We start from the raw sequence: 23,423 nt of genomic DNA on the forward strand, positions 1-23,423 counted from the left end.
GTGTAATATATTCATTTAAATTTGGTACCGATGTCCAAATATTTTGCAACGGATGCCTTAGATAATAAGTTAACACAGCAGCAGATGGACAGCATTTTTCTTTGATGCCCTGGTGATGCAGAGACATCTTCGAAGTACTTGGAGTACAACAGTTTCACTGCTCCAATAAATGTGTTCTTACCAAGAAGGGAGTTTCTAACGTTGACCCATGTTTTCCAGCGACTCCGTGTTGACCTAGCATGATTGTGAGTGGCGTTTGTTTGTGTTTTATTTTTACCTAATTAAAATATTCTCCTATAAGAGATGGGCCTTGTCTGCAAAGTCTGGATCCAGCTTTCCAAAACCGTGGGGTATTTAGATTGATAGTTTTGGTTCAGACCTATCTGTAATATAATTTGCAGTGATGACCTATTATGCTTATATGAGTCTTCATTGAATTTCTCAATAATTCATTCCATTGACTATAGTGGAGTTTAATGGATCACTGTTTTCATAACACCCAGGCTATCTATGTAGGTGGACGGACAGTTTTTGGGAAGGGTTTTAGCATACATTGACTGGACTTTCTACCATCTCGCTATTGTGGCTGTGAATCTTTTAGGTTTGGCATAGCTAATGAGATTATCTATAAGTGTCACTTTCGTATGCAGGCTGGCAAGATTTTTGCTATTTTACTCCTCATGTAAAGCTAGTAAAATCATGGGATATGTCTACACTGTAAGCCCAGGGTTCAAATTCAGGCTCAAGCTTTGCCCTCCTTCCGTCTACACACAAATCACTCTAATCCAGAGTTCGGACCCAGGACCCTATGGTGGTGGAGGGTCCTAGCCTGAGTCAAGCTGGGACTGAGGGGGTCAAGCCCGATTGCTTTGCAGTGTAGCTGCAGTCCCACTGGATTCGTGCTCTGGGAGTCTGACAAAAGTATCCCACAATCCCAACTTTTTGTCCTCTGGACAGTCAAGTTTGGTGAACAATCATGTTTTCCCACACTGCACCCAAACAAAGGACTAGAGCAGACACATTATGGGAGGGCAGTAGGAAGTCTGAGATATGGGTGGTTGGGCTCGGGCCCACATAATACAATGTAGACACTCAGGGTTCAACGATTCCTAATCTGGGGTTACAAATGAGCATAGCTGCTCAAACCCAAGCCCTGAGTTTGCTTTGCAGTGTAGGCCTACTCCCAGTAGTGCGGCAGTTTTATAGAAGTAGAATGGCACACGATCAGCTCCTATCCGAACTGGTCAAAATCTTTTTGTCTTGCTGTCTTAAAGGGACATCAAGATTTCACTAAGATTTTCAGCTTCTCTATTAGAGTACTTTTCTATCCTCACGCTGGCTTACCTCGTGCAATCGAATTAGTCTTGTCACACAGAGCTATCTGGTAATTGCAGCAGGATTCCACTGGCTGGCTGGGGTACAGTCACAGAATCATAGACATCTAGGGCTCAAAGGGATCTTTAGGGTCCCTTGCCCCATACGGAGGCAGTACCCAAGTATACCTCAACCACTCCGAAAGGTGTTTGTCTCACCTGTTCTTAAAAACCTCCAGTAACTGTGATTCCACAGCCTCCCTTGGTAACCTGTTCCAGTATCTAACTATCCTTACAGCGGGAAAGATTTTCCTAATATCTAACCTAACTCTCCCTTGCTACAGATTAAGCCCATTACTTCTTGTCCTACCTTCAGTGGACATGGCAAAACTTGAAGACTGTTTTCCGGTCCCCACTCAGACGACTTTTCTCATGACTAGATGGGCATATTTTAACAACACTGCCCCTAACTATTTAATCCAGGATTTTGATTCCCATTGTAGCTTGAATTGAGATCCAAGTGTAGATTCCCATCTTCCTCCCTTAAGTTCATAAGTATTTGTGTCCAAGATCTCGTTTGAGTCTCTTAAGTTATATGAGGTGTGGACCCCAGGAACTGGTCACTATGACGGTGTTTGCCCTTGTGGGTTTTGAATGGAGGAAAATGCTCCATCTAATTTCCTCAAGTCAGTTCATTTCTGATGGTTGTGATGTTTGCTAGAATGTACATTTCTTTCCCCTAACCAGGACATTGTGAATTTAGTATTGCTTACTATTCATCAGCTAAGTAATTTATCTCTTCCTTCTGGTCACAGTTTGTGAGATTGTGACCAAGAAACTTTGGGTTTCTCATCAGAAGAAACTCCCTTGCTCATATTTAGTAAAGGGCTTCATTTCCCAGTAGCTGTTGCCCTCTTCAGTGCAATTTTTTTCATTAACAATATTATTTGCTTACAATCTTCACACATTTTTAGGTAATAATTTTTTGATTTGGTTTAGCAATTTTCGCTCTTGACGTGGGTCTGTGTTGGCAGGTTGTATCTTGAAAAATGAGTTATATGTCACAACCAAAATGTATTCATTGTTGTGGGTATAGGACTTTTTCTGTTTTTTAATGCCCTCCAGCTGAATTCATTGGGGCTGCATAGACACCAGCTAACTTTTGCAGTTTTACTGAGCCAAGACATACTCATCATTCCCTTGAACGGAAGGTGAGTGCACTGATCAGGAGTACCAAGGAGCTGGATTGCAGATGTATTTCCAAATAAAGCATTCCTTTCTGTGCTTTTTTTTTAATAGCTAGGATATTTACTCAGGATTTTGAATCAGTTGTTGGCCAACACCGTTTTGGCAAACTGAAAAGCATGACCAGAAACCCCTGTCTCTTAGTTTCATTTAGCATTGTCTAATTTACAGTAGCTAAATTGTCCAATTAAAGATATTCCATGCTAATGAAAAAAGAGGTGGCAGCTACAAATTAGAATTTCAGATAAACCAAATTTATTTTTCTCTCTTGAGAGAAATGCATTAGAGGATTGGGTTTGGTCATCTAAGGACTTTAAGCAGATGTGACAGTGTTTTAAACGTAGTTTTCTACACCGCAAAAAAAGTATTATCAATGGGGTTATAGTCCTTAAGCATCTTCTCTGTCATTCTCTTGTGTGGAAATACAGGTCGTACTGTAATTTGTGTTAATGAGGAAAAATAACCAAATATATTTGATTTCTTCAGGATTTCTCTTACCCAATCTAACTAGAATGTTCTTAGAGTGCTCATTGCTATAGTATCTAAGGGCTAAATCATGCTGACAAATTGAGAAGTGGGTTTAGAGAGAAATATGGCTATTCACTTTTGTGCCCCTTTTCAAGATTGGCGCTTGAGTTTGTTTTCATCAGTCTGAACAATAACAATCCATGGATAATACACAGCTTTTCTCTTTGCAGTTCTTTCCAGTAATCATTGAAGCACTCAGGCCAGGGGTTTAGATGCTACAGAGTAGGTGTGAGTGCGTTAATGCCATTGAGCCCTAGTGAGCTGTATAATGGATCTTTGATGTTTGTGTACATATAGTACATCTCTTACTCAGATGATCTGGCCAAATGCTCTCTCTTCCATTTTCATTCTCTATCTTTTTAATGTAAGCTGGTGTGCTCTGTTGTAATTCATACTGATGTGTTGTGATCAGATGAAGGTTCTGTTCAGTCTTTTCAAACTGTAGCCATGGTAATTGGGTGGGTAGAATGAATACATAAAAGTGTAATGGCAGTTTTGAATGACTGGGTGTCCACCTGACATGTAATTAGCTGCTTCAGGAAGATGTAGATTGGCATGGTTGTAATTAAAAGGATTTCTGTCCTTGTGTGTGATTGAAAACAGCAGATCTTCCATTCCCTAATTTCCTTTAGTACCAATGCGCTCAACAATGTTTGGAACAGCTACTTAGTAAACTAAAATAATGACCTGTTCCTTATAATGCTGGACAAAAACTGGGATTAGTTTTCTATGCAAAGCTTTTCTCTCTCTTTTATCCTGGCCATATTTGTATAGCTTCTCATTGGGTTGGGGAAAAAAAAAATTGCATGCAATGGCTTAATTATTTTCCGTTTTCTGAACGAAGGATCGCTAGAAACCCAGAGAACCCAGTTTATTTCACACCTTAATACTGGCATTGCTTTCATCCTGAATCTGTCATTGCAATATACTGCTTGTATTGTTGTCCAAGCCCTGGACTGGACAGTCTAACTAGCTCTTAGTTGCTCCTAGGTAATCTCGTTGTATTCTCTCATTCTGGGAATGTTGTCAGCAGTTGTCATCAAGTTTTGAGCTGCATGTCACTTAGACTGCCTGTTGTGAGTAACATGGAGAAGTGATCTGAGTTAGCTCACGTTATACCTCAGATATCAAAATAGATTCTAATGTCAAACAGTAACTCAGTTGTCCTCCACTTGCTGTTCTACCATGTAACAGAGCTGAATATATAGTGGTGACCCCAGCTGATGTCAAAGTCACTGCATAAGTTCTCACTGGATCCTGTCAACCACTGATCACAAGGCGCGACAGACACTCCCCCATTGTGCTTTTTGGAGTTGATGCAAGAGAAACATTATCTAGTGATGCATCTTGAGTACCTCTGGGCTGTATGCTGCATTTCCACCCCGCTAACATTTCTCACCATTGTTGTCACCAGTGCCACCCTGGTATTTTCATCACGTTGGGCCAGATTTACAAAGGCACTTCAAGATACAGACAGGCGTCTGGCGGGATTTGCCTCAGAAGCTTAGGCACTCTTGTAAATCCCAGTAGATACCTTTCTGTTTCCTTAGGTGCCTAAATACCTTTGTAAATCTGGCTGATTGTCCAGTGCTGTTCAGAGCAGGCCTACCTGACAAGATGGCTAAAAATCTCTGGATGCTAGTTCTCTCAACAGCACCATCTCCAGTGGTGCTGTTCTGGCACTAGGAATGTCAGGACATTTTTGGTAGAGAATCATAATGTATACAAGACTTTAGGCATTAATTTTGCTGCTATTGTTTGCTAGACTACCTAGATTCTTTCCTGACTTGCCTGACTCAAGTCTTCCATGTTATGTCAAGAGACAAAATGTAGCATAACTAACATACATTTATAATTAGTGCCTCTTTTAGAGGATAACTTTGGCTTTCTGATCTCTGTTTTGACATCATTCGAGATTTAAAAAAAAATACATTTACTTATAAAGTTATCCATTGAATCATTCAAGCAGAGCAAAAGCGAAAATAAGTCGTCTTCTGCATCCAGTATATCCCGATAGGCACATGTTACATTCCACAAGACGTATCTGACATTGGAGATGCTTATTATTTAAGTCTGCTGATAAGTTGCTGCTATCAGTTTGACAGGACTATAGCAACGGTGCTGTAAACACCACTCCAGTGCTAACCAGAGCCAGGGATCCGGAATATCAGCTCGTTAAGGAATTTTTTCCTAAACTAGGGGGTGAGGCATTGCCTTTGTATGTTGTGACCACATCTTTGAAATTAACATTGAATCAGATCTTCTTTAGCACATTTTGAATTACCTTCTTTTTAAGAGATGCATGTTTTCTCCAAGTGCAAAGAAGTGACAGGATTGGTTTACATTACAGATAGCAATGGCTGTAATGGCCCAAATTGCAATGGAGCTGCTCTGGGTTTACTCTGGCAAAATCAAAATTTGGCCTGATGCTGCGAAAGTCCAGCGACTTTGTAAGAGAGTATTAAACCACTAAAAGAGAAGGGGAAATGATTGAATCCCATATGCACTAAATTTTCATCTTCAGAAGCGCATGACATGTACAACCCAGTGTGGTTACTGGATTTTTGTTGTTTCAGTATATTGTGAAATCAATTCTAGTTTTCTGTTTGCCAGCAAACCCAGTTTTTTTAACATTGTGAGTCAATAACTATTTTTCTTCCATTTTAGTTTTGACGCTTAGATAAAGTAGTAAATCTGGGGAAGAATAAGCCTAAATGTAATTTCCTTTTTATTAGTTTCTAAACAGTCTCTCTCCGGTTCCCCAGACCATCTGTGTTTTTGTTTGTCTCTTGATCCCTGTGGGTGTTGATGCCTCTTAACAAAACAGGACTTGATACTGATCAGTATAGGGTGCCATTGCAAACTTCTGCATGACCTGCTACATAATAATTCTATATCCTAGATATCATGTTCATGACTAAAATAATATCATCTAGACTTGGAAGTCACCTCTTTGATCATCTGGTCCGTCTGCTTGCAAGAGCAGGATTGGGCCTCGAGGGCCAGTAAAGATCCAGCGTGACACTATCAAATATTTGAAGTTACGGGTATGTTACACCTACTGCAGTCCTTCCAGCAAATTAATTAGGCATTTCTAGCACACAGTTAAAGTACTCAGGTTTGTCTGGTATGATTAGTTCTTTATGTAATTCATGGTAGTCATTGCTGGTGATACTCAGTGCACAGGTATTCTTTTTTAACTATATGTTATATTATTTAACTATGTGGTTGGCAAACATGCTGGAGAGGAGTGTTGTTGATCATCATATTACTGTTTTGCCCCACCAGTTCTCTTGAATCTCCCTCGCTTCTCCATAACTTTCGTAACTCCCCCCCCCCTTTTTTTTTCCCAGTGATGGTGGTGTAAGTTCATTACAGATTCCCAGGGGATGCCTATCTTGCATATCTGCTGATTTCTGTCTATGTTCTGTTTTTCCATGTAATGTCATCTTTTCCTAGAATCTCTATTTACGAGGTATTCATTGCTTCCTAACTTGTCCTGTATCTTTGTGATTTAAAATGCAATTTGAAGAAAACAGCTTAGGAGCTCAGTCCTGTTAAATGATATGGTATCTCACCACCTTCATTTATTAATGAGAGAGCTGCCTCGCTGGTCTTTTACCATCTCCTGATAGTTGTGAAAGTCTTGCTTACCTCACTTAACCTCTTGTATTAGTATTGACTTATTGCTTGCTACACCCTTCCCCCCACCCCCATAGTCTTACTCTCTTCTTATTTGGTTCCTCCCTTCCTTCTCCGTTTCTGGTGCAGGTACTTTATTACGCTCAGATCTTTGAGCAGTATATCTATTAGTCCGTTTTTAATCTGTTTAATAGTGCGTCTGTCCAAGTCACCGTATTGATAGACTTTCCCTTATCAAATGGTGCTGTATCAAATGCCTAGTTGAAGTCCAGATATGTTGTCCATGCTGAAGTATAAATATGAAACCCTTTGTAGAGTCAACCCTCTGACCATAAAAAGAAAACCAAAACATGTTAATTCAGGTCATTTACAGTAGGTTCTTCACTAGTGACCTCCAGAATGAACTAACTCAGTGCTAAGTTTTGGACCAGGGCTAAAGGTATTATTTTCATTTGGTTTTGTTTTCCTTTTCATACTTGAAGCTTGAAACTCTTACACGAATTACAAATGTTTTTCTTGGTTTGCACACTGGTTTGCTATTGCCCATCCTTGTGATGCATGAGCTGTGAACAGGATAAAATAGATCTGCAAAGCTTTGTCCACGAAGACTTGATAGTGAGTCTGATCCTTGCCTCTCCCAGATTCTAGGGCTGTTGTCCGTCTTTGCAGTCAGGGTGGCTTTGGGGTTTTTGGAGGTGGGGGGTATGCAGGTTGATCTAAGATACAAAAATTAGGTTCAAATGTTTGGCTTCCCAATCTCGACTGTTATCCCTTGAAGCGTCTCTTTATTTCTCGGTTGATGTTCAAATTCCCGTACTGTCTTGTGATTTACTCTTAACTGGAGATTCTACCTCTTTCTAGTTGATCTGAGATCAGAGCTCAGCTTCGTTTTCTGAGAGTAGCAGTTTCCTGTTTCATTGTTCTTTGGGCTTCAAACTGGACGAACAGGAATGCACGCATACTCCTTTGAAATCCAGCTGTCATGTTAGCAGTGTCATTGTGAAGCCTATCAACAACAGAGCCTCCTAGGTTGCTACTGAGTGACTGGGGAGCACTCCCAATGGAAGTTCTGAGCCCACGGCTTGCATTGTAGGCTGGGAGGCTGTGAAACCTCATTGGGAGTCAAATGTCAGGTTCCACGGGGCAGCATGGCGGAATATCACAACCCCACTGAACCAATACAGGAAAGGCTTTTACCTTAAAGCTAATACAGGACTAACAAATTGAAAGTAGGTTTAGTTTGAACAGTAGTTCTATCTAAGCGAGACACGTTCCAGTCAGTTGCATGCCCAGGAGTGTTGTTTTCCCTGACAGATGGCCTTGGCTGTCTCCCGCTGGACCTTTATGATCTTTCCAAGGCTCATCATGAGTGCCCAGTAAGTATGAAATGTGTGCAGTACCTTCTCTTGACTGTCAATTTAAAAAGTGCCTAAGTGAATAACAGGACTCTAGAGTGAGCTGGAGGAATAGGACTAGACCCCATTTCCCTCCTAAGAAAGGCCCCTCCCTGCAGTCCTTCCACATGCAAATCTCTCATTGACTTCAGTGGGAATCCAGAGCCTGGAATAACTGCAGAATCAGGCCAGAAAGAAATCCTCATTGCTTTCTCATTCTGCCTTCCCTCCCCTTATTCGTAGAGAACTTCTTAGGAATTTTCTGTTTCTCAGTCAAATCTTTATAATCTCTGATTTGGAAACAGAGCCATGAGTAGAATTAAGTTTCTGTTTCTAAATGATAGGAAACTGCCTCTAGGATTCTGGAGCCACGTGACTGTGTGTATATTGATCACTCATATCTGGGTAACCATACCTCTGAGATCCTGGATAGGAGTGATGAATGTGCATATATAATCACCTCTCTTAAAATCAAAGAGACAGGTTCCTTCTATGTTCTCACTTATGTCTAAGTTTATAATAGTGATAGCTGCTCAACGTTTTATCAAAATCATTTAACCATTCACAGGTTGTTATAATTTTGTAAACATCTCTGAGAATTTTATATGGATTTAAAAAAAAAAAAGTATCTGAAATGCTGATTTGAAAAAAATCACATGAAAGGAGACTTCTTATTTTTTGTGACCATACTAAATCCAAGTCATATAACAAAACCGCACTGTTAGGATTTATTGGTACCACTTAAGGATTCAGAAAATGGGAGTCATCCGTATGTAGATGCTTTATTTTTCATTAATTACACAATTTTTTTTCACTCTGGCAATTTAATAATGCCTATGAGTTGGGAAGCTATGGGCAGTTACTATTGACAAAGATAGCTATGAGTAGATCTATGCTGCAGAAGACAGACAATTAACTTGTAGGATCACAATGGGTGTTGATAAAGCAGTGATCAAAGGGGAATCTATTGCAGTGGTACTAATGAAAATAAAGTATTTGTGGCGTTATAACACACACAGACTGTTTGGCATTGTACTATCACCCTGATGTCTAGATGTCTTTTTTTTTTTAAAAAACAAGATTGTCAGTTACCATAACTGTAATTGAAAAGAGGTGAATGTAATAGTGAGCGTTGCAAACCTACAAGGGGGGGGAAAAGCCCAATGGAACAGTATCAGAGGCCAAAAAAAAAAGTCTGTTTTTTTCCCTTTAATTTGACTGGATTTGAATGTGCAAAAAACTAGCAAAGTGCTAGGGAATTACCTTTTTCATTTCCAAATTCTCTGCATCTTAATTTTGTCCCAGTGTAACTTTGACTCGGGGGAGAGTGGAGTGTTAAATCAACCTTGCAGTTGTGTTAACGAAATGGCAAGCGAGCATGACTGTTGTTGTAATCCTGTGTGTGTTGGATGGCTGGCAGTCACCTACAATTACTTCATGTGTCCACCAAATGCATAAGATGAGCTACTTCCTTTCTTTGCTGGTCAATATAAGCCCGCCGACAAGTTTCTTTTGTGTGTGTGTTTCTCTGTTAATTTCTAGATCCCTTCATCTCTCATTAGTGTGTTTGATTCCTACACCGTATTCCCTTCACACATGTGTCTCATCTGCTGTAGGTGAACAGCCTACCTCAAGAGGTAAACATGGTGTCCTGTAGTCCTACATCCAGAGTCTTTTTTACCGTAGCATTAGCACACACACACTGGAATGTATATTCTCCCTCCCCCCGAATAACCTCTTGACCTGATCCTTGCTGTAGACACCAACTCCTATTGCAAATTGGATGCTGCTTTAAATGTGAAAACAATTGTTCAAAAAGCTATAAAAACCTGAATGAAAGCTAAAGCTGAATTTATAAGCCTTGTTGCATATGAGCCAAAAGTGCAAAATGCTCTATATAATGAACTAACCTGCCACTCATATAAATATAAATATATATAAATATATTAAAATCAGACTGTTCTACAAAATTGTGTATTTGTATTTTTGTGTACGTACAATTTTCTGCTAAGCAGAAGGAGGATGTAGTATAGGATGATGTGAGAAGAGATTTTGTTTAATCATATTTCTTTGTTACTTATTTTTGTTAACATCCAGATGCCTGTCTTTGTCTTTATCTGTGTATGACACTGTTTAAAAGCTGCAGTATCTCTCTCCCACCAAGTAGCTATTATCAGATATTTTAAAGCCGTTCAGCACTGAAAAGCAGTGGTAATGCAGGCAGTGTCGCCACCCCCTGCAATATGCCTAGGTCAATTATTGAACAAGGGCTACTTGCCCAGATTAAAGGGTACATACTCCACAGTGGCTATGGGAAATGCTGTAGGAAGAGACTACACCTGGGACGAAATCTCATTGTGCCATTCCTCCCAGTGGAGTCGGTAAATGTTGTGGAATCTAGCAGGGATTGAGAGCTTTCCAAGCAGGAGTCCTCCAACCATGCTCCATGGACGGCCATTGAATCTTTCCTGGTGCCTCCAACCATGCTCCATGGACGGCCATTGAATCTTTCCTGGTGGTCCTCAGCCTGCAGTATTTGAGAACCAAATAGTGCAGGATTGGAAGGGAAGATGACCAATGAGAGGATCCTTCTGTTAGGAAGTTGTTTTCAGGCTCAAAAAATTAGAGAAATAAAATCTTACACCACAAGCGAGTGAACTCAGACAGCAACACCAAATAGTAATCTGAGGAATGGGCCACCTGGGACCTCAGAGAGAGCCAGGCTTTGCTCTCCATTGGCACGTGCTGCTGTAGTGTATTCTTGCTCTCGTGGAAGGCATGTCTGCAACCTCTTACGTGGGAACTCCCTCCACTTCACCTTAAAAAAAGAAAATTACTAACCGTTCTATTAATCACCCCAAACACTACTGTTGCCCTAGTGTAAGATGTTTTGGACCATTGCTGTAAGGATTCTGTAGTACCTCTTATTAAAAAGGGCCCCAAACCTCCATTTATCGCTTGATACACTTGCAACACAGAAATAATATTCTGAAAGCTGCTTTTAAAAATTGCTGAATATCTCCAATACATTGCAGGAGTGTGCTCCCATGATTTTCATTGTTTTGGATTTGTCAGCTACAGTTTAAAAGGAAAAACTAGTAATCTTTCCCTTTTGGGTGTGGCGGGAAGGTTATTTATAAAGTGTGACATTGATTGCTGTACAGGGAGACTGAAATGTCAAAGCAGAGTTAGATAGAACAGCATGCAGGACCTATGGAAGGGAAAGTGTGGTCTTGTTGCTAAAGGACAGGTCTAGGAGTCAGTTGATCTGGGTTCTAATTCCAGTTCTGCCACCAACTTTCTTGTGTGGCCTTCAGACAAATCTTTCTGTGCCTCAGTTTCTCCATTTGCAAAATGGGGATAATAATACTTACGTAACTTTTGTAAAGTGCTTTGAGATCCTTAGATGGAAGGCACTATAAAAGTGCAAAGTATTATTAGGTTTTTCCTTTGTGCCCCTTATATATATTTTTTACAAAGTAACATTTAATTTTGGAATTAGTTCTTCCACAAGGAGAATGATACTGCATCTTTATACGTAGGGCTCATATTTATAACAATGTGTAATGACTGTAGCAAAAGTCCTTGTTTCTGTATGTGAATGGACAGAGAAACAAGTGCTCTATTGTATTGATTAAAATAGTTAAAATGAGTCCTGTATCATTGTATCTCCTATTCTGGATTAGTGCCTTTTGGACAGTAGACTGTTCTGTAATTAAAATGTAGTATAACTGCTTTTTTGTACAGTTTTGTTTGAATAAAACTTTTTTTTAATTTGTGTTTATTTTAGTATTGTACCTATTAGAGAATAAAAATGTATAACTGAACAAAGACAGTTTTTTTGCTATAATTCTTTTTGTGAAATGCTATTGTGTAATAACTGCCTGGATGTTAAAGATCAAGACGCTCTGAACACAACTGAAACATACGTTCTTTAATGTAATGCCTCATTTGCTTCAGTCTTCACTAAAAAGGTTCATTATGATCAGATGCTTAACACAATATTAACAACAAGGTGTAAGGAACACAAGGCAAAATAGGGAGAGAACAGGTTAAAGAATATTTAGCTACGTTAGATGTATTCAATTCCCCAGGGCCTGATGAAATTCACACTAGGGTACTCAAGGAACTAGCTGAAACACTTGGAACTGTTAGCGATTATGTTTGAGAATTCATGGAGGACATGTGTGGTCCAGGATGATAGGTGCTATGTTAGCCTTTCTCCAGTCTTTAAACAGGGAAACAAAGAGTACTCTGGGAAATTATAGACCAGTCATCCTAACTTTGGTATCTGGAAAAACACTCAAACAAATTATTAGTCAATTTGTAAGCCCCTAGATTGTAATGGGGTTATAAATAGTAGCCAACGTGGATTTGTCAATAACAGATCATGCCAAACCAACCTAAATTAATTCTTTGACAAACTTAATGGCCTAGTGGATGGGTGAGAAGCTGTAGATGTGATATATCTTGATTTTAGGAAGGCTTTTGACACAGTCCCTCATGATATTCCCATAAGCAAACTAGGAAAATGTGGTCTAGATTCAATTACTATACAGTGACTGCACAACTGGTTGAAAGACCCTACTCAAAGAGTAGGTATAAATGGTTCCCTGTCAAACTGGGAGATCATATCTAGAGGGGTGCTACATAGGTCTGGCCTGGGTCTGGTACTGGTCAGTATTTTGGAAATGACTTGGATTATGGAGTGGAGAGGATGCTTATAAAATTTGCAGGTGACACCAAGCTGGAAGGGGTTGCTAACACTTAGGAGGACAGGAATACAATTAAAAATGACCTTGAGAAATTAGAGAATGGGTCTGAAAGCAACAAGATGAAACTCAGTCAGGACAAGTGCAAAGTTCTTCACTTAGGAAGGAAAAATCAAATGCACAATTACAAAAGGGGGAATAACTGGCTAGGCGGTCGTACTGCTGAAAAGGGTATAGGTGGTCTAGTGGATCAAAAATTGAATACAAGTAAACAATGCAATACAGTTGTGAAAAAAGCTAATATTCTGGGGTGTATTAACAGGAGTGTCCTTATATGGATATGGACAAACGAGAGAGTCTAGATGAGGGCAACAAACAAGATACAAGGAAAATGAAAAGCTCGACTGACCTATGAGTAAAGATTAAAAAAAAAAAAAAACTGGGTATGTTTAGTCTAGGGTGACCAGACAGCAATTGTGAAAAATCAGGACACGGGGTGGGGGGTAATAGGAGCCTATATAAGAAAAAGATCCAAAAATCAGGACTGTACCTATAAAATCGGGACATCTGGTCACCCTAATTTAGTCTTGAGAAAAGAAGGTTGAAGGGGATCTGGTAACAACAGTATTCAATATGTTAAGGGCTGTTATAAAGAGGGTGGTGATCAGTTGTTCTCCCTGTCCACTGATGGTAGGACAAGGGGTAATGGGCTTCATCTGCAACAAGCTGAGAGTTAAGTTAGATATTAAGGAAAACTTTCCAATGATAAGGACAGTGAAGCCCTGGAATAGACTTCCAAAGGAGGTTGTAGAATCCCTGTCACTAGAGGTTTTTAAGAACAGGTTAGACAAACGCCTATCAGGATAGGCTAGGGTTACTTGGTCCTGCCTCAGCGTGGGGGAAGGACTAGATTACCTCTTGAGGTCCCTTCCAGTCCTGCAGTTCTATGATTCTATAAAAGCTTTCTTTACAACTATTTGTTTTTCCTAGCAGTAATAACGATAGAAACTGTTTCATGCAAACTGTCTGGCCTTGTGCTTCTCAGATACGGAAAAGACCGAGTTAACAACCATAGGAGGGTGGAAAATCAAGCAGCTGTTTGAGATGGCGGGAGCGGCAGAGAAGAATGCTCTTGCACCAAAGTAATGAAAAGGCAATATGCACAACGCAGCCACCTCCTGTCTTTGGTGACACTTGAGGGGTTAGCTGAAATTCAAGGCCTTGCCGGATTGTTTCTTTTAGGAGAAGAAATTGATGCTATGAGGCAGGTATTTCTGTGGTGCAGTCCTGTTTATTTACAAAGAATGTACATGAAGTCCTGGTTCCCTAACACTGTAGAAACAGGATGGCAGCTTTGTTGTTCAGAAATCCAAGCCTGCTTTCCAGCCAGTCCTGTGCCCCAACAATGCCGTTCCCTCTGAAGGCCATGCTACCATGCTCTGGATTTCTGATTAGTTTGTGTTCTGACACAGGCACGTGGCTGCAATTCACTCAATCAACACCCAGCCCACGGCCTTTTCAATGCCCAGGGAAAACCCTTTTAAATGGACACAAATCGGACGTCGAGAATTATAACATTCAAAAACCAGTCGGAGAACATTTCAGCCTCCCTGGTCCCTCAATTACAGACCTAACAGTTGCAATTATTCAACAACAACAAAAATAAAAAACAGACTTCAATGAGAAACTGCAGAACTGGAATTAATTTGCAGACTGGACACCATTAAATTAGGCTTGAATAAAGACTGGGAGTGGATGGGTCATTACACAAACTAAAAACTATTTCCCCATGCTAATTTCCCCCCTACTGTTACTCACACCTTCTTCTCAACTGTTGAAAATGGGCCATCCTGATTATCACTACAAAAGTGTTTTTTCTCCTGCTGATAATAGCCCACGTTAATCGATTAGTCTCATTAGAGTTGGTATTTTTTGTGTGTTTGTGTGTGTGTATATATATTTATATATATATAAACTTTATATATATATATAAACTTCCTACTGTATTTTCCATTGCATGCATCTGAAGAAGTGGGCTGTAGCCCACGGAAGCTTATGCTCAAATAAATTTGTTAGTCTCTAAGGTAGCACAAGTACTCTTCATTCTTTTTGCTAATACAGACTAACACGGCTGCCACTCTGAACCCTTTTACTCTGTGTGAGTTCTTGCTCAGGTTTTTCCCACGTGGTCAAGTGTCTTGAGCAGTGGCTTCTAGCATTTCAGCTATCCTACTCTGTAAAGGAACTGAATTGTTTCTTCTGCTTACCCTGAATGAGCTGTGGCTAGCATGCCCACCAGCTTCAGCATGGTCTGTGCTTGCCCATAGATGAGAGATGCGCTTGCTGGCATCCTGCAACGCTCTCCAGAACAACAGCCATGGCTGGCACCTTACATTTGCCATTGCCAGGCAGCTACCATGGGAGAGTGGCCCTTTGTAACCACTTTCTCTTTAACTAATAAGTGCAAAGTGAGCAAAACAGTCATTGTCTGTTCATTAAATAATGTTTTTTTTTTTAAGCTGAAATGTTTTCTGGGTTTAATACTCATTTAATCAATACCTACCCTCAACAGCAGCCTTTAAGTGAGAGCACACTAAGAGAAACGATGTAAAAATCGTGCCATGTTCTTCATATCTACCTGACCCAAAAGGGTTTTTACACGGCATCGCTCTGTATTCAGCATGCAGGTATGGAAGAGCTCAGTAGATCCTATTCTGCCCTATGAATCAACAAAAGACTAGACAGCAAAGTTCTGGTTATTGCCTGTCTTTAGAACCCTGCTCGGTTTGCAGAGCCCAGGTGGCGTTTGTAAAGCAGGCAGTTAGAAAATTGGAACTTTCATATTCAAGAGCCTAACAGCACTATCCTTTTAATCCTGGTATATTTGAACTTAGATACATTAAAGTAATAATTAATTTGTGTTTCATTTTTGATTTTTTTTTAAAAAGCTAAAAAACAGAACAAAGACCAAGTCATCCCTTGTGTGTGCAGGTTGAACCCCTCTCTTACCTAATTTAGTACCTTTACAAGTACCTTTTCCCTACAACATGAGTAAAAATGCTACATAGGTGGCAACATGGCTTGAGTTGCTGGGATAGCATCTCACAGCAGTATTATGTCAAAGCAAGGAGAAACAATACTTAAGTCTCATGGGAGTACAGAGGGGCTCAGTCTCTGTTCCATGGATGTTTAAGTGGACATACTATTAATAAAAATAGGAACCAAGTCTTTACTCTTGTTATAGTGGTTTCTAGAGACCCCATCTGAGGTTGAAGCCTTTGTGTTAGGCATTGTGTTTTTATATATATAAAATGAGACAATCCCTGCTCAGTAGATAAACTAAACAGACTGGGCAAATGAGGTATTGGTATTAATAGTCTCCACTTTAAAGATGGGGAACTGAGATAACGGTTAATGCTGGAATTTTCAGAAGGGCTTAACACCCACAAGAGGTTCAGATTTTCAAAACAGGTCAGCACCCAGCCTGCTGCGCTCTATTGGAGCACTGACCATAACTGTCCCCATGAGCTCTGTGGTCAGTCTGACCATGAATCATGTGTTTTTCACGGGAGTTGAGCACCTCTGGAAAATCTAGTCCCAATAGGGTGACCAGATGTCCCGATTTTATAGGGACAGTCCTGATATTTGGGGCTTTTTTTTTTTTAATATGGGCTCCTATTACTCCCCACCCCCTGTCCCGATTTTTCACACTTGCTGTCTGGTCACCCTAAGTCCCAATAGCAGGTGCTGAGCCCTGGAAACTGGCCCTGAGCAACTTGCCCAGCATCACACAAGGAACTTAGCGGTAGAACAAGGAACTGAATCCAGATTCCTCAGGCCAGCGGCTTGCCTACAAAACCATCCTTCTTCTGTTCTGGGCTCTAGCTCGACGTTTGTGGTGCTGCTGCTGTTGCTACTCACCTGTTGCAATAATTGGTCAAAGGGACACAATTCAAACAGTTCAAGGGATGGCTCTGTAATAAAAGTTAAGTCCAGGAGGGAGAGAGCGTGTGCTTTCCAGGAAAGATGGGAGAAAAAGTTGTTGTTTTTTATGGCTCACGTGTTCAATGGCTTTTAAGAATTGCGTTGGCTGCAGTGCATAACATCAAGCCTGGTTATCGTACAAGGAAGTGATAGAATCACCTCAAGGAAAAGCGCCTGGGAACAAAGTCGATGCACTTCAAACGAATCTTGGATTGTGGGAGAAGATTTTTTCAGAGGAGACAACATTAAAGCAAAGAGGCTGTTAAAACAAGCCGCACTCTTCGGGTACTGATTGCAAGCCGCTGCTAATAAACATCTCCTTTGCTAAATGGCTTTCGGAAGGGTTGGGGAAAGCTGCAGGCATAATGTGTGCTGCTTAAAACCCAAAACACAACGAGGCATTCTGCAACATTAAACACTGTTGCAAGAGAAACTGTTGACAAGTGAAAATGGAAAATATATGTCCAAGACCTTTCGCTGCCTAGAAAGTTTGTTTTTCTGTGTAAACTTTCCCATAAAGGTCCAGTTTTGCATAAACCCAGGAAAAATGCTTTGTGTGTGTGTGAGATGTGGTAGTAACTAACCTGCAGCCCAATCTGCATGGTGGTAGACCACCTCTGCTGTCTGCTATGGCCCCCAGCAGCCAGAAAGAAAATGCCCTTGATTGGTTTTTGTGGGATTTAAAATGGGAGGCTGGCAATCATCTGCCAGGGATGGCTAGAGTACCTACCCATGGAAGGCCAGATTAAACCATAGCCACGCTGTGCCTACGGGCACAGCGATTGCAGTCACACAATGACAGTAGCTGCTCTGCTTTCATTTACAGAAAGATCCGTTTTCACTCTCAGGGATGTGCTGGGGGGGGTGGGGGGAGGTGTATTTTACAGTGTTAAGCAAAGGGCTGCAGCAGCCAGCGACCCTCACTTTGAGCAGTGGGACCTGCTCCAGTCACACTCAATGCTGAACCCTCCTGCTGTGGGAGCTCCTGCCACCAGCACCAGCCACTGTGTGGGGGTTGGGTTGCTGCAAACCCACCCCAATGTGGCTCTGCTATGGCAGGTTTATGGGGCAGGGGGGGGGGGGGGCGGGGGCTGAAGTCTCCCACCAGCTGGCACCAAGGGAGGGGCAGTGGGCCTCTCCCACCCAGATCAGAAAATGGCTTGTGGTGGCCCTGGCTCCAGTCACCCCTGCCCCGGGGGGATTGCGACCATAGGGCAAGTCCCACCATGTGGGCTATGCCTTGGCACCTTGCCTGCCTTACTCCAGCCCCGAGCTACTCTTTGTGTCACGCCAACAAACCGCAGCTGCAGGCCCCTGGACCTCCGTGCTCGCAGCCCGCTGGGCGTGGAGGTGCTGGGCGAGCCGGTGTTGGTGTTTAACAGGCGTGGGTGCTTGGCGCCGCCCCAGAGGACAGCGGTGACTTCACACACACACCCCCCCCACATGGGGGCAGAATTGCTGCCCAGCGGCTTAATCGGTGTAAGTCTCTGCCCCACCCCCACCTCAGCGACAGGTTTCCCGCCAACTTACTGCCTTGACTTAGGAGTTCAACCTCTCGCGTGGTTCATTAAAAGCTTCCATTTCTAACTGGGTTCGTCACCCCGCCCCATCAAGCGGCATGTATGTTCTGGGGAAGGGGGTGGAAATTGGTCACCGAAGGCCGTGGAGAGGTAAAGAGGAAGCATTATTGGTGATTGCAGATTATAATGGCGAGAGAATCGTCATGGCCTATAGCATTTAGGCCACCCTAGCTGTGGCACACAGCTTATGAGAAATCCAGGCTCAGCCCCAGGCCGTAGCTACACTGACCTATCCCCGGCTGTAGACACAGCTTGGCTGACAAACAAATGCTTCCATCAACCTAACTGCTGTTGCGTGCGGAGCTGGTTTTCCTACAGTGTTTCTCCTTCCATTGCTGTAGGATGCCTCTGTACTATAGGGGCATGGTGGCGTATTTGCAGCACCGTAGCTACAACTCCTGTAAGTATAGATAAGCCCTCAGTCTGAGCAATAGCAGAGAGAGAGACCTCTGGCCAAAGCTTGTTGATGAAGAATTGCTCTGGTGGCTGAAAATAAAGGGAAACCAGGCTAAGATCCGAGGACCAGACTTATGCTACCCTCTCGCTGCAGAGTCAATAGTGAATATCTCCACTTGGATTCTAACCTTGCCTTGGTCTAAACAAGGTGTCACCCACCATTCCAGAGGCAGCACCAGCAATTCAAGCGTTTTCTGTGGACCCTGCCTGCAAACCGACTTCATCAAGGGTAACTAGTTTTCATTAGGTAAAATGGGTTTGTTGCAAAGTCACGGTTGTAATGAAGACATTATTAGAGCTCGTGCCTGTATTGTTTGCAGACCCAGGCTGCAAAGTCGCTGAGGTCCAGGGGAGATATTTTTGCGGGGGATGGGACTGCGGAGGATCAAGCCTCCGTACCAAAAGTTTGCCGTTGGAATCAGTGGTAGTGTTGCAGGTTGTTCACTCTAATGGAATCACTATAACAATTGCTACACAGAAGTGAGCTGGGACTAGTTCCAGCTTAATTTAGGTCTGTGTTGCTCAACTGATGGGTCACAACCCCTGGGGTGACAGAAAGCAAACAGGAGCATTGACTTTTTTTTATATATATATACACACACAATTCTAAAGCCAAATGTTCAGGATAACGTCAGGGAGGCCAAAACCTTCCAAGTTTGTGCGGTCAAAGGTGGTAACAGCAGCTGTATTAAGCAGGGCCGACTCTAGGATTTTTGCCACCCCAAGCAGAAACAATTTTACCCCCCCCCCCGATTTTTCTGACCTCACCCCTGGCCCCGCCTGTTCCCCAAATCCCCAGCCCTGCCTCCTCCCCCCAGGCTCTCAAGCCTAGGAGGGAGGGGGAGAAGCTGCGCGCGCGCCGCGGCCACTCGGAGTCTCCCCCTCCCTCCCAGGCTCTCAAAACGTGGGAGGGAGGGGGGAGCAGCGGCGCGCGAATCAGCTGTTTCGCGCGCTGCGGCCGCTCGGGATCTCCCCCTCCCTCCCAGGTTTGAGAGCCTGGGAGGGAGGGCGAGCAGCGGAGGTGGGCTAGGGCACATTTTTAGGGGCGGCAGGGGTGGTATTCTGGTGCCGGCCATGCCGCCCCTAAAAATGTGCCGCCCCAAGCACCAGCTTGTTTTGCTGGTGCCTAGAGCTGGCCCTGGTATTAAGTACAGGATTATCGTTATCCTCTATGTTTATTATTAACGTCAGAATAAAACATGTAAGATTTGTGACTTTGAATATGGAGTCACCAACCTGAAAAGGTTGAGAATCACGGATCTAGCTTATTTCTTTCGATACAGATAGCTATTAAACATCCCACTTAAAACTGCTGAGTAATGAACAACTGGTCACTCCAGTACCGGCCTTTGATGTTCAAATCCACCTTCACGAGGCACAGCTAACACCCCTTGGCCATTTCTGACCGAGCACAAAGAGAGGTGAGATGTTTGCACTAGTGCTTGCCCTGGTCACTGTCACCCAACACCAGCAAAACAGGTGCCACCACTGAGCAAACGTGCAGCTCTGTCAAGGGCTTAATTCCTTTGAGACTCAAATCAGATTTGCAGTTGCTCAGCAGACACATTTGATGCTTTCTCTAAATGGAGCTCATTGACTTGCAAGGCAGCAGCTGTCTGGGGGGGGGGGGGGAAGTTTTCTGCCATGGAGATGGATCAATTCTACAATCTAAGATTCCCAATTCGTTCAAAGTAGGCCACATCCAGGCTGCCAAATGTGTGTCATTATTTGGCAGTGCTTATGTCTGCAAACAGCTCTTTATGAATATAAAGGAGCCTCCATTAAGATTCATCGTGACTCATGGGCACCTTCACTCAGTTCTTAAAACTCTGGTGCAGCTCAGGGTTTGCAGTAGGTTGCACTCAAAACAGGAGGTCACACCTCAAAAGACAAACACTGTCCTAGTCCACCAGAACAGAGGGGTTTAAACAGACAATTGTGCATTAACATTACTGTAAAATAAAACTATTCCTGGCCCGATTTATGTGCTAAAACTTTAGGTTTGAGATCCCATATTAATTTGTACCTGTAGGGCTGCTAGGAGAGCTAGTGAGAAGATAGGAGTGGCTAGCACTTTGGATCCATCCACTGCTGTGGCCCATGTAATACCCAGTGTTTGAAGGAGACTGGGGCATGGATGAATAACTGGCTGGAGCTCAATCTTTGTAAAATCCAGTTGAGCCTGGTAGGCTGGGGGGAAGCAAGGCTTAAAATTCCCTCGCTGAGCGAGGTGTGTTCCTTGTTGTTACTCCTGTTTGACATTGAAGTGGTGTGTTGGATCCCTAACTGCTGTTGCATGATCATATAGCCGCAGTGTCCAGGAAAGCTATTCACCCTCTGTGCCTGGGCAGGAAATTGTGACCATTTCTTGTAGCTGTAGGGAGCTTACTTCTGTGATTCATGTCTTTGTCACCTAAGGACTTGGTTATTGCAAAATGCTTCACATTGACCTAATGTGCAGCCCTAGCTATAAACTAGGGGGGAGGGATAGCTCTGTGGTTTGAGCATTGGCCTGCTTAAAGCCAGGGTTGAGCGCTCAATCCTCGAGGGGGACCATTGGGGGATTTACTTAGGGATTGGTCCTGAGGTCCCTTCCAACCCTGAGATTCTAGTCTATGAAACTTAAGCTACTGCGCTTGCTACCTATTGGTTTCTGGAGTGAATTTAAAGTGCTAGTTTTAACCTATAAAGCCACAACGAACTTGAAACCAGGCTACTTGCAAGATTGCCGCTCTGCTGCCACAGAGGCACTCAGGCTGAATCCCCACGATTGACAAGGAAGAGGGCTGGGGGTAGTGTTGTCTGTGAGGGGCTCATAGCTCTGGAATAGGCTACCCCTCTAATCCAAAATCGATTGAGCCTACTGACCTCCAGAGTACGCTGCAAGACACATCCATTTACACAGGCTGCTTCACAGATGGCCTTTGAGAAGAACCAGATTTGGGGAGGGGAGAAGAATGTGATGTTCTGCAGGAAGTCTAATTTGATTTGTTTTTGTGTCTAAAGCCTTGGAGAGGCACCTCTTTGTTCTCTGTATACATCTAACTGGATGAAAAGTACCTGTAGTTACACTATGGATTTACTCATGTAAATGTCTAATTATTTTTCAAAGCCTGCTGTGTTGTATCTCAGCAATATCTTGTGACGGTGAATTCCACTGGTAAGGTAACAGGAAGGGAGTGTGGATAAAGCACAAGACCGGACAGATGCGCCGTCTGCTACAGACTTGCTGCATGAGTTGGGACAAGTCACTTCACTTCTGTGCCTTAGTGGCCCCATATGTGAAATGCAGAGAATAGTTAGATCAAATTATTCTGATTATAGCTTGGAAGCTCTTCCGGGCAGGCCCATCTTTCTTTTTCCCCTCCCTGTGTCTGTACAGTGCCTAGCACAATGGGATTCTGGTTCATGACTGGGGCTCCTCGGTAGCCACAAAATATAAAGTTTGTGAAAAACGTCCTTCTCAGTTTTAAATGTGCTGACTTTTACGTCAATTAAAATAATTCAATTGATCCAGCTATAAAAGATGTCTATTGAAAATCGTTTACATTCTCTATAATAAAACCCAAATATAAAACAAACTGACCCCCCCTTCTCCTCCCCTCTCACACACCAGTCAGGCAAATACAAAGACAGATTAGTAACAAATCTTGCACAAGGTCAGACCAAATAGCAGCAAAGAAAGCAAGCACTCACCTCACAGAGGTATTCATTTCCAAATAGTCAGATGATCAAGGATAATGTAAAAGGTTCAGATACAAAGCAGGGAGAAAGGCACCCCCTCACCCCAAAAAGTTATATGAAGCTTTTATTCTGGGAGCAGGGAAACAGTCCTGCACCTTAATATCCCAGCTGTCTTGTCTGTTTGCCTGGACTCCATTTCCGAGTAGAACACTCTGTACAGAACAGGGGTAATTTTAGCCTCCAAGATTGGAATTGCTCATTGCTTCGGTGGTCCACAGAGTGAAATAGGATCATCACTCCTTATACTTTGCTGTGACTTCCATTACTCTGAGGCACCCTAGCATTTCTGCAGTTCTGTATTTTCAGATTCAAACATCCCTCCTAACAAGCTCGTTAGCGTTAGGGTGTGTAAGCAGCACAGACAGACTGGTTTTATTTAACGACTTGGTTTGAGGACATCTCTGCCATTTAACCCAGAGGTGACGCCCGACGCAACCTGAACAGTCTCCAAAAATTCTGAAACAATTTTCTTATTTATTCTCTTTAGTTTTCTGTTAAAAGGCACTTAATGGCAGGCGATTTCAGCTGTGAACTAGGAGATATTTCCAAATGCACACAGCCCCTTTGGGAGAGGATACATTTAATCATTGCCATATGTAACCTTTAGGCACCCTACCGCCCAGTGGAATACACAACCCTGAGTTCGTTGTCCAGGCTCCCTATACAATGGACAGGGAAAGACAGGCATGCAAGAATGGGATTCACAGAAGCCAGCATGCTGTGTAGGGAGCTGCTTAACGCAGTGGCTCTCAACCATTCCAGACGACTGTACCTCTTTCAGGAGCCTGATTTGTCTTGCGTATCCCCAAGTTTCATCTCACTTAA

The sequence above is a fragment of the Chrysemys picta genome, chromosome 3 (genome assembly GCF_011386835.1).
Source record: "Chrysemys picta bellii isolate R12L10 chromosome 3, ASM1138683v2, whole genome shotgun sequence".
NCBI lineage: Eukaryota > Metazoa > Chordata > Testudines > Emydidae > Chrysemys > Chrysemys picta.